Below are 18,862 nucleotides of genomic sequence, written 5' to 3'. Positions count from 1 at the left end.
CAGAGTGAGATGCTACAGGGATCCATCCCCCTACCAAATTTTTAAGCAAGTAAAAATTGGCAGACCATCTTTGTCAGAGCCCTGGAAAACAGTGAAAAGTCTGCAGAAAATGGGTTAGTGCCTAATCAAGGGAAAAGCAATTTGAAAACAGTAGGAAAAAGAAGAATTGAACAACTAGACCTATAAGATATATACAGAACACTGCTCAACAACAGCAGAACACACACCCTTAACAAGTGTACAGGGATCATTATCCAGGATAGACCATATGTTAGGGCACAGGAGAAGTCTCAATAAATTTGAAAAATATGAAGTCATATAAAGTATCTTCTCTGTATTCCATAATGGAATGAGGCTAGAAATAATACAGGGAGAACTGGAAATTTCACAAAGATGTGGAAATTAAATAATATGCTCTTAACAACCAATAGGTCAAAGATGAAAACTCTCAGGACTAGGAAAATAAAGAAATTTCATCAGCATGACAAAGGGTATATAAATCCTATAGCTAACATCATACTCAGTGGTGAAAGACTGAAAACTTTCCTCTAAGATCAGGAAGAAAACAAGGATGACTGCTTTCACCACCACTGGTATTAAACACTGTACTGGAAATCCTATCCATAGCAATTAGGCAAGAAAAGGAATTACAAAATTGGAAATGAAGAAGTAAAACTATCTGTATGCACAGATGACATGATCCTATATAGAGAACATAACAAAGAATATATAAGAAATCCACTAGAGATAATAAATGAATTCAGCAAAGTAGAAGAATATAAGATAAACAAGCACAAATCAGTTGTGTGTCTATACACCAGCAATGAACAATACAAAAAGGAAATCAAGAAAACAATTCAATTCATAATAGCATCTAAATGAATAAAATATCTAAAGATATATTTAACTAAGAAGGTAAAAGACTTGTACATGGAAAACTACAAAATTGCTGCTGAAGACTTCTAAGTGAAATGTTTTAAGGAAAGTGAGATTTCAGCCCAGGAAAACACCATAGAAGTCAATGAAAGCTGTTATTTCACTCAGTTGGAGAAAAAATTGCTACTGAAAGAAATTCAAGACCTCAATAAATGTAAGACATCCTGTTTTCATGAATTAGAAGACTTTATATTGCTATGATGCTGTTTTAGTTTCCTAGACTCTTTAAAGAAAATAATATGAAATGGCTCAGCTTGAACAATGAGAATTTATTAGCTTGGCTTTGAGGCTGAGAAAATGTTCAAATCAAGGCATCATCAAGGCCATGCTTTCTTCCTGAAGACCAGCTGCCAGTGATCCTTGGCTCCTCTACCATATGGCAAGGCACATAATGGTGTCTGGTGGTCTCTTCCTTCTCTTCTGGGTTTTATTGTTTTCAGCTTCTGGCTTTCATGGTGTGTGCACAGGCACACACTTACTCTCTCACATGCTCTCTCTCTTGCTCTCTCTCTCTCTGTATTCATTTTGTTTATAAAGGGCTCCAGTAATATGATTAAGGCCCATCATGATTGAGGTGGGTCACACCTTAACTGAAGTAGCCTCATCAAAATATTCTACTAACAATGAGTCCATACCCACAGGAATGTATTAACTTTAACAACATGTTTTTCTGGGGTATATACAACTCCAAACCACCATAGATGCCAATTTACCCAAAGTGATTTACAGATTTGATGTAATCCTGGTCAAAATCTTGGCAGAAATGGAAAAGCCAATCATCAAACTCATACAGAATTGAAAGGGCCCCCCAAAAGTCATAACAATCATAATGAACAAAATTGGAGAACTCACACTTCCCAATATCAAAACTTATTACAAAGCTACAGCAATCAAAACAGTGTGGTACAGACCCTTGCCCAGGTGACCATGCTGGTGCAGGGCATGAAGTGGAGCTGCATTGCAGACCAGTGGGTCCACCAGCTGCAGTACCAAGTCTGAGACTGTTATCAAATTTGAGAAAACCTCCATCAATATTCATTCTAGGGAGATGGGAGAAGATGGTGGCATAGAGAGGAGTGGAAGCTAGTTTGTCTCTGTGGAACAACTAATAAACAACCAGGAACAAGTAGTAAATAATCTGGAATAACTGCAGGGGGACAAATGTGACCATCCACTCATCATACACCAACCTGAACTGGGAGGAATGCCTGAGATCACAGTTTAAATCTGTAAGTAGAAACTGTGGACCTGATCAAAGATGGTGGCATAGAGAGGAGTAGAAGCTAGTTAGTCCCCCCTGGAACAACTAATAAACAACCAGGAACAACTAGTAAATAATCCGGAATAGCTGCAGAGGGACAAATGTAACTGTCCACTCATCATATACCAACATGAATTGGGAGGAATGCCTGAGATTGCAGCATAAAATCTGTAAGTAAAAACTGTGGATCCAAGCCGGGAGCCCCCTTCCCCCATGGCAAGAGATGCAAAGCATCATGGAGCTAGAGAGCAGTTCTCTCCAAGCAAGCAAATATAGCTCAGCTGAGCTCCAACTGGGGTGTTAATTAACAAGCATGGACTGCTCAATACAAATCCCCAACACGCAGACAGAGGCTCTGGGCGAAAACTGACCTTGGAGAACAGGAGGGTGGCTGCAGACTGGCTCTGGAGGGGGCTTTCTTTCCCTGTTTTGGCTCAGTGGACAAAGCCTCAGCCATTTTCAGTTCCCAGTGCTCTGACCCAGACAAGGGTGGAGATAGCACAGGCAGAGAGAGTCCATTCAAATGCTAATGACTTCTTCCTAGGGGTTCTATCTTCCCGAAGAAGAAATGGGTGGAGCCCAGCTCTACTACCCGCCATCCATTCAGAACCAGACCCCAGAGCCTGGGGGAAAATAGCCATGGGCCACAATTCCTTATAACACCCTGGTGCTACAAGCTGCAGGTGCCACCTGCTGGGCAGAAAAGCATAGTGTCTTGAGGCCTCACAAGGTGTACCAATCATCTAAGACACCCTCAGGGAAACTGGATACTATTCCTTCTTTCCAAGACCTAAGCCCATTCTGGTCTGGGAAAACCTGATTGGAGTAACCAAGGAAACCATGCCTAGACAACAGAAAACTACAACCTACACTAAGAAAATGAAGTTATGGCCCAGTCAAAGGAACAAACATACACTTCAACTGAGATACAGGAATTTAAACAACTAATACTAAGCCAATTCAAAAAGTTTAGGGAGGATATGGCAAAAGAGATGAAGCACATAATGAAAACACTGGGCGTACATAAGGTAGAAATTGAAAGTTTGAAAAACCAGCTGGCAGAATCTATGGAAATGCAAGGTACAACACAAGAGATGAAAGACACAATGGAAACATACAACAGCAGATCTCAAAAGGCAGAAGAAAACACTCAGGAACTGAAGAATAAGGCACCTGAAAGCCTACACACAAAAGAAGAGATAGAGAAAAGAATGGAAAAATATGGGCAATGTCTCTGGGAACTTAAGGACAAATGAAGATCAGGAACATACATGTCATTGGTGTCCCAGAAGGAGAAGAGAAGGGAAAAGGGGCAGAAGCAATAACAGAGGAAATAATCAATGAAAATTTCCCATCTCTTATGAAAGACATAAAATTACAGATCCAAGAAGCACAGCGTAACCCAAACAGAATTGATCTGAATAGGTCTAGCCAAGACACTTAATAATCAGATTATCAAACATCAAAGATAAAGAGAGAATCCTGAAAGCAGCAAGAGAAAAGCGATCCACTACATACAAAGGAAGCTTGAAAAGGCTATGTGCGGATTTCTCAATAGAAACCATGGAGGCAAGAAGGAAGTAGGGTGATATATTTGAGATACTGAAAGAGAAAAACCACCAACCAAAAATCCTATATCCATCAGAACTGTCCTTCAAATATGAGGGAGAGCTTAAAATATTCTCTGACAAATAATGACAGTTTGTGAACAAGATACCTGGCTCTACAGGAAACACTAAAGAAAGCACTGCAGACATAAAGGAAAGACAGGAGTAAGAGGTTTGGAAAACAATTTTGGGAGATAGTAGCACAGCAATGTAAGTACACTGAACAAAGATGACTGTGAGCATGGTTGAAAGAGGAAGGTTAGGACCATGCGGGACACCAGAATGAAAGATGAAAGATAAAGACTGGGACTGTCTAACTCAGTGAAACCTAGCATGCTCAACGATTGTAATAAAAGTTACAAATATGTTTTTACGTGATGTAGAACAAATGAATGTCCACATTGCAAGGTGTTAAAAATAGGGTGGGATTGGGGGGAAAATACAATCAATACAAATGAGAGACTATAATTAACAGAAACATTGTATTATGCTTCCTTTAATATAACAAAGGCAATATACCAAAGCTAAATGTATGTTGGGGGGGGGGGCATAGGGGAAGGGTATGGGACTCCTGGCATTAGTAATGTTGTCTGACTCTTTATTCTACTTTAGTTTAATGCTATCTTTCCTTGTGTTGCTTTCTAGCTGTCATGTTTTTTTCTCTCTCTCTTTCTTTTCTTTTCCCGTTGTCCCTCTACCTTCTTTGACTCTTCTTCCTTTGAGGAAGAAATAGAGATGTCTTTATATAGATAGTGGTTATGGTGCTGAATACATAAATACATGACTATACAGGGAACCAATGATTGTTTACTTAGGATGGAATGTATGGTGTGTGAAAAAAACCCATCTTAAAACAAAATGAGGTGGAACCTAAGATGGCGGCTAGGTGAGACAGGGCAAAAAAACACCTCCATGAAAAATACTAGATAAAAAACAGGAAGTGACCCAAACACCAGTTCCAGCATAGCACCAGCCAGACAAGGTCTGGTAAATCTACAGGGACCATGCATTTGGTGAAACCAGGAGTCTGCATTCTGAAATGAGTGAGTGAGTCAGTTGAAAGTCCCTCGGCTGCACTGCGGTGTGGGGAAATTGTGGGTTGGTGTTTGGAGATGGACTAGTTCTCTAATAATAATAAAAAAAAAAAAGCCCAGGAGCAGCTGCAGCTACGATGGGGAGAGCTGCCCAGCGAAGCACAGCAGGAGCAGGCTAGGCTAATGCCTCGCTGTCTGGCGTGGAGGATACCCCTTCCCACACCTGTTGCTGATTGTCTCAGGGCCAGGGGAGCAAAGGGGAGCCAAAAGGAGAAAAAACCGCACCACTTGCAGCCATCTCCCCAGCGGGCTGGGGACACTCCTGCCTGGGGCCGGACCCATAGCCCAGAGCCGTGCCAAGAAACCCATTGTGATGGGGAGTCTTCCCTGCAGCACCGCGCACACACAATATCGGCCGTGGAAAGTGGCCTTTAATACACCCACAGCTGATTGTCCTGGAACTGGGAGGGCAGAGCTGTGCAAAAAGGGGGAAGTTAACACGTACCATTCAACCATCTTTGAAGCGGGCTGGGAGTGCCCTTGCACAGCCTGGCATCCCAGGGCTTCCCTGGAGGCCAGCACACACTTGTGATGTGGTACGGCCCTCCCTCAGCAGAGGTCCTGGAAGAGCACAGCAGGGAAGGGGGACCTGCTCAGAAATCCCAGGGAACCTACGCCAATACCAAGGACTTCTGGGTCAGTGGCAGAGACAATCTGTGGCAAGACTGAAATGAAGGCTTAGACTCTTGCAACAGCCTTAAATCTCTGGGAACACCGGGGAGGTTTGATTATTAAAGCTGCCCTGCCTCCCTAACCACCCAGACACACGCCCCACATTCAGGGTGGACAGCACCAGCAACACACCCAAATTTAGTGCACCAATTGAATCCCACAAGAATCAGATCCCCACACACCACAAAGACAAAGTTGGGGAGAAATGACTTAAGGGGAATAGGTGACTCATGGATGCTAGCTGCTGGTTAGTTAGAGAAGTCTACACCACCAAGCCGCAGTTCTGACAAATTAGAGCTCAAGTAAAGCAAATGTCAAGACGCCAAAAACAACAGAAAATCTTAAAGCATATGATAAAACCAGACAATATGGAGAACCCAAACCCAAACACCCAAATCAAAAGATCAGAAGACACACAGTACTTGGCACAATTAGTCAAAGAACTACAGACAGGCAACGAGAGCATGGCACAGGATATAAAGGACATGAAGAAGAGCATGGCACAGGATATAAAGGACATAAAGAAGACCCTAGAAGAGTACAAAGAAGGAATTGCAAGAGTAAATAAAAAATAGAAGATCTTATGGAAATTAAAGAAGCTGTAGGCCAAATTAAAAAGACTCTGGATACTCATAATACAAGGTTAGAGGAAGCTGAACAACAACTCAGCCTCCTCGAGGACCACAGAACAGAAAATGAAAGAACAAAAGAAAGAATGGGGAAAAAATAAAAAAAAATAAAAACGATCTCAGGGATACAATACATAAAATAAAATGTCCAAATTTAAGACTCATTGGTGTCCCAGAAGGGGAAGAGAAGGGTAAAGGTCTAGAAAGAGTATTCAAAGAAATTGTTGGGGAAAATTTCCCCAACCTTCTAGACAATGTAAATACACAAAGCATAAATGCCCAGCGAACTCCAAATAGAATAAATCCAAATAAAACCACTCCAAGACATATTCTGATCAGACTGTCAAATATTGAAGAGAAGGAGCAAGTTCTGAAAGTAGCAAGAGGAAAGCAATTCATAAGCAACATAAGACTAAGTAGTGACTACTCAGCGGCCACCATGGAGGCGAGAAGGCAGTGGCATGACATATTTAAAATTCTGAGAGAGAAAAATTTCCAACCAAGAATACTTTATCCAGCAAAACTCTCTTTCAAATTTGAGGGAGACCTTAAATTTTTCACAAACAAATGCTGAGAGATTTTGCTAATAAAAGACCTGCCCTACTTCAGATACTAAAGGGAGCCCTATTGACAAAGAAACAAAGAAAGGAGAGAGAGATATAGAGAATTTTAACAGACATATATAGAATATTACATCCCAGGTCACCGGGACACACATTCTTTTCCAGTGATCACAGATCTTTCTCCAGAAGGGACCATATGCTGGGACATAAAAACAAGCCTCAATAAATTAAAAAAAAATGAATTTGTTCAAGGCACATTCTCTGACCACAATGGAATACAAATAGAAGTCAATAACCATCAGAGACTTGGAGAACTTACAAACACCTGGAGGGTAAAAATGAGGGGGAGATGAAAACATTTCTGGATAATCAAAAGCTGAGGGACTTCATCACCAGTAGATCAGTCCTATAAGAAATGCTAAAGGGGAGGCGGGGCAAGATGGCAGACTGGTGAGCTGTATGTTTTAGTTACTCCTCCAGGAAAGTAGGTAAAAAGCCAGGAACTGCGTGGACTGGACACCACAGAGCAATCTGTCTTTGGGCATACTTCATACAACACTCATGAAAACGTGGAACTGCTGAGATCAGCGAAATCTGTAAGTTTTTGCGGCCAGGGGACCCGCGCCCCTCCCTGCCAGGCTCAGTCCCGGGGGAGGAGGGGCTATCAGCTCCAGGAAGGAGAAGGGAGAATTGCAGTGGCTGCTCTTATCGGAAACTCATTCTACTGATTCAAACTCCAACCATAGATAGACTGAGGCCAGACACCAGAGACTCTGAGAGCAGCCAGCCCAGCAGAGAGGAGACGGGCATAGAAGGAAAACAACACGAGAAGCTCCAAAGTAAAAGCAGAGGATTTTTGGAGTTCTGGTGAACACAGAAAGGGGAAGGGCGGAGATCAGGCCTTGAGGCGCATATGCAAATCCCGAAGCAAGGCTGATCTCTCTGCCCTGGGGACCTTTCCTTAATGGCCCTGGTTGCTTTGTCTATTAGCATTTCAATAACCCATTAGATCTCTGAGGAGGGCCGGGGCCGGTTTTTTATTTTTTTATTTTTTTTTTTTTTAAATCCTTTTTGCTTTTTCTAAAACAATTACTCTAAGAAGCTCAATACAGAAAGCTTCAAAGAATTGAAATTTGGGCACGTCAAGTCAAGAGCAGAACTAAGAGAGCTCTGAGACAAAAGGCAATAATCCAGTGGCTGAGAAAATTCACTAAACAACACAACTTCCCAAGAAAAGGGGGGTGTCCGCTCACAGCCACCATCCTGGTGGACAGGAAACACTCCTGCCCATCGCCAGCCCCATAGCCCAGAGCTGCCCCAGACAACCCAGTGTGACGGAAGTGCTTCAAATAACAGGCACACACCACAAAACTGGGCGTGGACATTAGCCTTCCCTGCAACCTCAGCTGAATGTCCCAGAGCTGGGAAGGGGGAGCAGTGTGAATTAACAGAGCCCCATTCAGCCATCATTTGAGCAGACTGGGAGCCTCCCAACACAGCCCAGCAGCCCAGAACTGCCCTGGGGGGACGGCACTCACCTGTGACATAGCACAGTCATCCCTCAACAGAGGACCCGGGGTGCACAGCCTGGAAGAGGGGCCCACTTGCAAGTCTCAGGAGCCATACGCCAATACCAAAGACTTGTGGGTCAGTGGCAGAGACAAACTGTGGCAGGACTGAACTGAAGGATTAGACTATTGCAGTAGCTTTAAAACTCTAGGATCATCAGGGAGATTTGATTGTTAGGGCCACCCCCCCTCCCCGACTGCCCAGAAACACACCCCACATACAGGGCAGGCAACACCAACTACACACGCAAGCTTGGGACACCAATTGGGCCCCACAAGACTCACTCCCCCACTCACCAAAAAGGCTAAGCAAGGGAGATCTGGCTTGTGGAGAACAGGTGGCTCGTGGACGCCACCTGCTGGTTAGTTAGAGAAAGTGTACTCCACGAAGCTGTAGATCTGATAAATTAGAGATAAGGACTTCAACTGGTCTACAAACCCTAAAAGAACCCTATCAAGGTCAGCAAATGCCACGAGGCCAAAAACAACAGAAAATTATAAAGCATATGAAAAAACCAGACGATATGGATAACCCAAGCCCAAGCACCCAAATCAAAAGACCAGAAGAGACACACCTAGAGCAGCTACTCAAAGAACTAAAGATGAACAATGAGACCCTAGTACGGGATATGAAGGAAATCAAGAAGACCCTAGAAGAGCATAAAGAAGACATTGCAAGACTAAATAAAAAAATGGATGATCTTATGGAAATTAAAGAAACTGTTGACCAAATTAAAAAGATTCTGGACACTCATAGTACAAGACTAGAGGAAGTTGAACAACGAATCAGTGACCTGGAAGATGACAGAATGGAAAATGAAAGCATAAAAGAAAGAATGGGGAAAAATATTGAAAAACTCGAAATGGACCTCAGGGATATGATAGATAATATGAAACGTCCGAATATAAGACTCATTGGTGTCCCAGAAGGGGAAGAAAAGGGTAAAGGTCTAGGAAGAGTATTCAAAGAAATTGTTGGGGAAAACTTCCCAAATCTTCTAAACAACATAAATACACAAATCATAAATGCTCAGCGAACTCCAAATAGAATAAATCCAAAAAAACCCACTCCGAGACATATACTGATCACACTGTCAAACATAGAAGAGAAGGAGCAAGTTCTGAAAGCAGCAAGAGAAAAGCAATTCACCACATACAAAGGAAACAGCATAAGACTAAGTAGTGACTACTCAGCAGCCACCATGGAGGCGAGAAGGCAGTGGCACGATATATTTAAAATTCTGAGAGAGAGGAATTTCCAGCCAAGAATACTTTATCCAGCAAAGCTCTCCTTCAAATTTGAGGGAGAGCTTAAATTTTTCACAGACAAAGAAATGCTGAGAGAATTTGCTGACAGGAGACCTGCCCTACTGGAGATACTAAAGGGAGCCCTACAGACAGAGAAACAAAGACAGGACAGAGAGACTTGGAGAAAGGTTCAGTACTAAAGAGATTCGGTATGGGTACAATAAAGGATATTAATAGAGAGACGGAAAAATATGGCAAACATAATCCAAAGGATAAGATGGCCGATTCAAGAAATGCCTTCACGGTTTTAACGTTGAATGTAAATGGATTAAACTCCCCAATTAAAAGATATAGATTCGCAGAATGGATCAAAAAAAATGAACCATCAATATGTTGCATACAAGAGACTCATCTTAGACACAGGGACACAAAGAAATTGAAAGTGAAAGGATGGAAAAAAATATTTCATGCAAGCTACAGCCAAAAGAAAGCAGGTGTAGCAATATTAATCTCAGATAAAATAGACTTCAAATGCAGGGATGTTTTGAGAGACAAAGAAGGCCACTACATACTAATAAAAGGGGCAATTCAGCAAGAAGAAATAACAATCGTAAATGTCTATGCACCCAATCAAGGTGCCACAAAATACATGAGAGAAACATTGGCAAAACTAAAGGAAGCAATTGATGTTTCCACAATAATTGTGGGAGACTTCAACACATCACTCTCTCCTATAGATAGATCAACCAGACAGAAGACCAATAAGGAAATTGAAAACCTAAACAATCTGATAAACGAATTAGATTTAACAGACATCTACAGGACATTACATCCCAAATCACCAGGATACACATACTTTTCTAGTGCTCACGGAACTTTCTCCAGAATAGATCATATGCTGGGACATAAAACAAGCCTCAATAAATTTAAAAAGATTGAAATTATTCAAAGCACATTCTCTGACCACAATGGAATACAATTAGAAGTCAATAACCATCAGAGACTTAGAAAATTCACAAATACCTGGAGGTTAAACAACACACTCCTAAACAATATGTGGGTTAAAGAAGAAATAGCAAGAGAAATTGCTAAATATATAGAGACGAATGAAAATGAGAACACAACATACCAAAACCTATGGGATGCAGCAAAAGCAGTGCTAAGGGGGAAATTTATAGCACTAAACGCATATATTAAAAAGGAAGAAAGAGCCAAAATCAAAGAACTAATGGATCAACTGAAGAAGCTAGAAAATGAACAGCAAACCAATCCTAAACCAAGTAGAAGAAAAGAAATAACAAGGATTAAAGCAGAAATAAATGACATAGAGAACAAAAAAACAATAGAAAGGATAAATATCACCAAAAGTTGGTTCTTTGAGAAGATCAACAAGATTGACAAGCCCCTAGCTAGACTGACAAAATCAAAAAGAGAGAAGACCCATATAAACAAAATAATGAATGAAAAAGGTAACATAACTGCAGATCCTGAAGAAATTAAAAAAATTATAAGAGGATATTATGAACAACTGTATGGCAACAAACTGGATAATGTAGAAGAAATGGACAATTTCCTGGAAACATATGAACAACCTAGACTGACCAGAGAAGAAATAGAAGACCTCAACCAACCCATCACAAGCAAAGAGATCCAATCAGTCATCAAAAATCTTCCCACAAATAAATGCCCAGGGCCAGATGGCTTCACAGGGGAATTCTACCAAACTTTCCAGAAAGAACTGACACCAATCTTACTCAAACTCTTTCAAAACATTGAAAAAAATGGAACACTACCTAACTCATTTTATGAAGCTAACATCAATCTAATACCAAAACCAGGCAAAGATGCTACAAAAAAGGAAAACTACCGGCCAATCTCCCTAATGAATATAGATGCAAAAATCCTCAACAAAATACTTGCAAATCGAATCCAAAGACACATTAAAAAAATCATACACCATGACCAAGTGGGGTTCATTCCAGGCATGCAAGGATGGTTCAACATCAGAAAAACAATCAATGTATTACAACACATTAAAAACTCGAAAGGGAAAAATCAATTGATCATCTCAATAGATGCTGAAAAAGCATTTGACAAAATCCAACATCCCTTTTTGATAAAAACACTTCAAAAGGTAGGAATTGAAGGAAACTTCCTCAACATGATAAAGAGCATATATGAAAAACCCACAGCCAGCATAGTACTCAATGGTGAGAGACTGAAAGCCTTCCCTCTAAGATCAGGAACAAGACAAGGATGCCCGCTGTCACCACTGTTATTCAACATTGTGCTGTAAGTGCTAGCCAGGGCAATCCGGCAAGACAAAGAAATAAAAGGCATCCAAATTGGAAAAGAAGAAGTAAAACTGTCATTGTTTGCAGATGATATGATCTTATATCTAGAAAACCCTGAGAAATCAACGATACACCTACTAGAGCTAATAAACAAATTTGGCAAAGTAGCGGGATACAAGATTAATGCACATAAGTCAGTAATGTTTCTATATGCTAGAAATGAACAAACTGAAGAGACACTCAAGAAAAAGATACCATTTTCAATAGCAACTAAAAAAATCAAGTACCTAGGAATAAACTTAACCAAAGATGTAAAAGACCTATACAAAGAAAACTACATAACTCTACTAAAAGAAATAGAAGGGGACCTTAAAAGATGGAAAAATATTCCATGTTCATGGATAGGAAGGCTAAATGTCATTAAGATGTCAATTCTACCCAAACTCATCTACAGATTCAATGCAATCCCAATCAAAATTCCAACAACCTACTTTGCAGACTTGGAAAAGCTAGTTATCAAATTTATTTGGAAAGGGAAGATGCCTCGAATTGCTAAAGACACTCTAAAAAAGAAAAACGAAGTGGGAGGACTTACACTCCCTGACTTTGAAGCTTATTATAAAGCCACAGTTGCCAAAACAGCATGGTACTGGCACAAAGATAGACATATAGATCAATGGAATCGAATTGAGAATTCAGAGATAGACCCTCAGATCTATGGCCGACTGATCTTTGATAAGGCCCCCAAAGTCACCGAACTGAGCCATAATGGTCTTTTCAACAAATGGGGCTGGGAGAGTTGGATATCCATATCCAAAAGAATGAAAGAGGACCCCTACCTCACCCCCTACACAAAAATTAACTCAAAATGGACCAAAGATCTCAATATAAAAGAAAGTACCACAAAACTCCTAGAAGATAATGTAGGAAAACATCTTCAAGACCTTGTATTAGGAGGCCACTTCCTAGACTTTACACCCAAAGCACAAGCAACAAAAGAGAAAATAGATAAATGGGAACTCCTCAAGCTTAGAAGTTTCTGCACCTCAAAGGAATTTCTCAAAAAGGTAAAGAGGCAGCCAACTCAATGGGAAAATATTTTTGGAAACCATGTATCTGACAAAAGACTGATATCTTGCATATACAAAGAAATCCTACAACTCAATGACAATAGTACAGACAGCCCAATTATAAAATGGGCAAAAGATATGAAAAGACAGTTCTCTGAAGAGGAAATACAAATGGCCAAGAAACACATGAAAAAATGTTCAGCTTCACTAGCTATTAGAGAGATGCAAATTAAGACCACAATGAGATACCATCTAACACCGGTTAGAATGGCTGCCATTAAACAAACAGGAAACTACAAATGCTGGAGGGGATGTGGAGAAATTGGAACTCTTATTCATTGTTGGTGGGACTGTATAATGGTTCAGCCACTCTGGAAGTCAGTCTGGCAGTTCCTTAGAAAACTAGATATAGAGCTACCATTCGATCCAGCGATTGCACTTCTCGGGATATACCCGGAAGATCGGAAAGCAGTGACACGAACAGATATCTGCACGTCAATGTTCATAGCAGCATTATTCACAATTGCCAAGAGATGGAAACAACCCAAATGTCCTTCAACAGATGAGTGGATAAATAAAATGTGGTATATACACACGATGGAATACTACGCGGCAGTAAGAAGGAACGATCTGGTGAAACATATGACAACATGGATGAACCTTGAAGACATAATGCTGAGCGAAATAAGCCAGGCACAAAAAGAGAAATATTATATGCTACCACTAATGTGAACTTTGAAAAATGTAAAACAAATGGTTTATAATGTAGAATGTAGGGGAACTAGCAGTAGAGAGCAATTAAGGAAGGGGGAACAATAATCCAAGAAGAACAGATAAGCTATTTAACGTTCTGGGGATGCCCAGAAATGACTATGGTCTGTTAATTTCTGATGGTTGTAGTAGGAACAAGTTCACTGAAATGTTGCTATATTATGTAACTTTCTTGGGGTAAAGTAGGAACATGTTGGAAGTTAAGCAGTTATCTTAGGTTAGTTGTCTTTTTCTTACTCCCTTGCTATGGTCTCTTTGAAATGCTCTTTTATTGTATGTTTTTTTTCTTTTTAACTTTTTTTTTCATACAGGTGATTTGAAAAAAGAAGGGAAAGTTAAAAAAAAAAAAAAAGAAAAAGAAAAAAGACAAACAAGGGAAAAAAAAAAAAAAAAAGATGTAGTGCCCCCTTGAGGAGCCTGTGGAGAATGCAGGGGTATTCGCCTACCCCACCTCCATGGTTGCTAACATGACCACAGACATAGGGGACTGGTGGTTTGATGGGTTGAGCCCTCTACCATAAGTTTTACCCTTGGGAAGACGGTTGCTGCAAAGGAGAGGCTAGGCCTCCCTGTATTTGTGCCTAAGAGTCTCCTCCTGAATGCCTCTTTGTTGCTCAGATGTGGCCCTCTCTCTCTGGCTAAGCCAACTTGAAAGGTGAAATCACTGCCCTCCCCCCTACGTGGGATCAGACACCCAGGGAAGTGAATCTCCCTGGCAACGTGGAATATGACTCCCAGGGAGGAATGTAGACCTGGCACCGTGGGACGGAGAACATCTTCTTGACCAAAAGGGGGATGTGAAAGGAAATGAAATAAGCTTCAGTGGCAGAGAGATTCCAAAAGGAGCCGAGAGGTCACTCTGGTGGGCACTCTTATGCACACTTTAGACAACCCTTTTTAGGTTCTAAAGAATTGGGGTAGCTGGTGGTGGATACCTGAAACTATCAAACTACAACCCAGAACCCATGAATCTCGAAGACAGTTGTATAAAAATGTAGCTTATGAGGGGTGACAATGGGATTGGGAAAGCCATAAGGACCAAACACCACTTTGTCTAGTTTATGGAAGGATGTGTAGAAAAGTAGGGGAAGGAAACAAACAGACAAAGGTATCCAGTGTTCTTTTTTACTTCAATTGCTCTTTCTCACTCTAATTATTATTCTTGTTATTTTTGTGTGTGTGCTAATGAAGGTGTCAGGGATTGATTTAGGTGATGAATGTACAACGATGTAATGGTACTGTAAACAATCGAAAGTACAATTTGTTTTGTATGACTGCGTGGTATGTGAATATATCTCAATAAAATGATGATTAAAAAAAAAAAAAAAAAAAGAAATGCTAAAGGGAGTTGTGCAGGCTGAAAGGAAGGGACACTAAACAATTGACTGACACTACATGAAGAAATAAAGATTTCCAGTAAAGATCACATGGTAAATATAAATACCAATACTACTGTATTTTTGATTTGTAACTCCACTATTTACTTCCTACAGGATCTAAAATACATAAACTGTAATGATAAATCAGTGGTGTTGGACTCAATGTAAAGTATGTAATTTTTGACAAGAACTACATAAAGATGGGGGAATGATGGAGTATAGGAACATAGTTTATGTGTCATATTGAAGTCAAGTTGATATCAAAGAAAAACAAGATTGTTATAGACTTAAAATGTTAAATTTAAGCCCCACAGTAAACACAAAGAAAGTATCAGAGAATATGACCATAAAGATGAAAAGCAGAGTATAGGTTAAGAGAAGTGGGGGAAGGGGCAATGGGGAGTTAAGAAATGAGTGTAGGGTTTCTGTTTGGGGTGAAGGGAAACTTCTAGAAATGGATGGTGGGAAGGTGATAGCATTGCAACATTCTAAATGTGATTAATCCCACTAATGTTATGCTAGGGAGGGGGTGGAATGGGAAGATTTAGGCTATATATATATGTTTCCACAATTGAAAAAAATAAGACAGTCTAAATAGATGACAATTAAATGCCAAGAATGATCCTAGATGGGATCTGAGGATGGAGGAGAGGAGGCTCAAAGGGATACAGATGGGATATAAGAAAAAAAAAAGGAAATATAGAATGTAAGCTTTGTATCAATGTTGAATTTCTTGAACTTCTTAGCTGCGCTTAATGGGATTGCATAAAAGAATGTTCTTGTCCATGGGCAAGGTATATGTGAATTATATTGTTTGTTCAAAGATACGTGCAGCTTGCTCTCATACGTTCAGAGGACAGAGCAATAGATGATGGATGATAGAGAGGAAGGGAGGGAGAGAGAGAGGGAGGGAAAGAAAGAAATGGTGGTGTGACAGGATGTTAAAGGTGGTGGATCGGGGTATTGGGGGAGGGGGTCGGGGTATGCTGGAGTTCTATGTATGGGGTTTGTACTATTTTTGCAACTGTTACTGTAAGTTTGAATTTATTTCAAAATAAAATTTATTAAAAAAAATGAGGTGATGAGGAAACCTTGAGGGCACTATATTGAGTGAAATAAGACAGACACATACAGACAAATGTTGCAGAGTCTCACTGATATGAACTAATTATAATATGTAAACTTACAGACATGAAATATAAGTTACCAGGTTATAGGATGAGGCTAAAGAATGGGGAATGGTTGCCTATTATGAGCAGAGCGTTCAACTAGGGTAAACCCAAACACTTGGAAATGGACAGAGGTGATGGTAGCATGTTGTGAGAATAATTAACAGGGCTGAATGGTGTGTGAAGGTGGTGGAAAGGGGAAGCTTAGAGTCACGTATGTCACCAGAAAGAAAGCTGGAGGTTAAAAGATGGGAGTATATGAAACAGTGAATCTTGTGGTGGACAATGTCTGTGATTAACCGTACAAATATCAGAAATCTCTCTCATGAACTAGAACAAATGTATGATACTATAAGTAGAAGTTAATAATAGAGGGGCATATAGGAAAAAAAATATACCTATTGCAAACTATATACTACAGTTAGTAGTATTTTAACATTCTTTCATCAACAGTAACAAATATACTATACCAAAACTACGAATCAATAATGGAGAGGGGGGGTGGTTAGGGGTATGGGAGGATCTGAGTTTCCTTTTTTTTTTTTGTCTTTATTTCTTTTCTGGAGTAACCAAAATGTTCTAAAAATTGAAAAAAGAATTAATTGTGATGATGAATACACAGCTGTATGATGGTACCATGGGCAACTGATTGTACACTTTGGATATTTGGATAATTGTATGGTATGTGAACAATCTCAATAAAAAAATAAATAGGAAAAAATTCAGGTAAAAATAAAAAAAAAAAGAGTGTGGTACTGGCATAAGGACAGACATATAGACTAATGGAACAGAATTGACAATTCAGAGATATACCCACAGATCTATGGCCAAAAGATTATTGACAAGGGTTTGAAGTATAGTCAGTGGATAAGATAGGCTCATCTACAAATGGTGCTGGGAATGAATGCAAAAGAACACAAAATAATGAAAGTAGACCCATACTTCACACCATACACAAAAATTAACTCAAAATGGATGAATGCCCTAAAGAGCCAAACCTATAAAATTCTTGAAAGAAAACAGGGGAATATCTTCAAGAACTTTTATTGGGCAATGGATTCTTATATTTTACATCAAAAGCACAAGAAACAAAAGAAAAAATAGATAAATTGAACTTCATCAAAATTAAAAGCTTTTGTGCATCAAAGGACATTATCAAATATATTTGAAAACCATAAATCTGATAAGGGTTTACAATCAAAAATATATTTAAAAACTACAATGCAACAAGAAAAAACAAACTGCCAATTAAAAAATGGCAAATGATTTGAATGTATGAATCTCCTCTTCTTTAAGATATACAAATGGCTAATAATCACATGAATAAATGTTCAATATCAATAGACATTAGGTTAGTGGGAATGTAAAATGGTACATCTGCTATGAGAAATAGTTTGGTGGGTCCCCAGAAAGTTAAATATGGAATTATCATATGACCCAGCAATTCCACTTCTAGATATATCCCCCAAAGAACTGAAAGCAGAGACTCAAACAGATTTGTACACCAATGTTCATGACAGCATTATTCACAATAGCTAAAAGATGTAAACAACTTAAGTGTCCATCAACAGATGAACTGATAAAAAAAAATGTGGTACAGACATACAACAGAACAAATTGTGCCCGTTTGAATGTATTATGTCCTCCCAAATGCCATTATCTTTGATGTAATCTTGTGTGGGCAGACCAATCAGTGCTAATTAGATTGTAATTCTTTGAGTATTTCCATGGAGATGTGTCCCACTTAACTGTGGGTGATGACTCTGATTGGATAATTTCCATAGAGTTGTTACCCCACCCATTTAGGGTGGGTCTAAATTAAATCACTGGAGCCATATAAATGAGCTGACAAACAGAAGGAACTCAGTGCAGCTGTGAATGACATTATGAAGAGGAGCCACAGCCAAGAGGGACACTTTGAAGAATGCACAGAAGCTGAGACAGTAACTGCAGATGAGAGACAGTTTGAAGATGGCCGTTGAAAGCAGACTCTTGCTCTGGAGAAGCTAAGAGAGGACAAACACCCCAATAGCAACTAACAGTGACATTTTTGAGGAACTGCAGCCTAGAGAGGAACGTCCTGGGAGAAAGCCATTTTGAAACCAGAACTTTGAAGCAGACGCCAGCCACGTGCCTTCCCAGCTAACAGAGGTTTTCCGGACACCACTGGCCATCCTCCAGTGAAGGTACCTGATTGCTGACGCATTACCTTGGACACTTTATGGTCTTAAGACTGTAACTTTGTAACCAAATAAACCCCCTTTATAAAAGCCAATCCATCTCTGGTGTTTTGCTTTCCAGCAGCATTAGCAAACTAGAAAAAGCAGTGAAGAATGACATTTTACAACATGGATGAACCTTGAAAACATCAAGTTGAGTGAAATAAGCCAAACACAAAAGGAGATAGATTGTATGATTCAGCTTATATGAAATCCTAGCATATGCAAACTCATAGAGACAGGAAGTAGATTACAGATTGCCAGGGACTTGTAGGGTGTATGGGGTATTGCTTAATCGGTACAGAGTTCAGGATATTGGAAAATTTTGGTAATGAATGGTGGTGAGGGTATCACAACATTGTGAATGTAACTGATACTACTG

The 18,862-nt window shown here is 39.9% G+C and overlaps 1 protein-coding gene across 1 annotated transcript in view; it reads right to left on the bottom strand.

The window, feature by feature from the left end:
* The window catches only part of LOC119521670 (zinc finger protein 569), a 90,565-nt gene that overhangs the window by 12,900 nt on the left and 58,803 nt on the right, over window positions 1–18,862 (bottom strand). The window lies entirely within an intron of this gene.

The sequence above is a fragment of the Choloepus didactylus genome, chromosome 27, assembly GCF_015220235.1.
Source record: "Choloepus didactylus isolate mChoDid1 chromosome 27, mChoDid1.pri, whole genome shotgun sequence".
Classification (NCBI taxonomy): Eukaryota; Metazoa; Chordata; class Mammalia; order Pilosa; family Megalonychidae; genus Choloepus; species Choloepus didactylus.
This window is presented reverse-complemented; position numbering and strand designations above follow the sequence as displayed.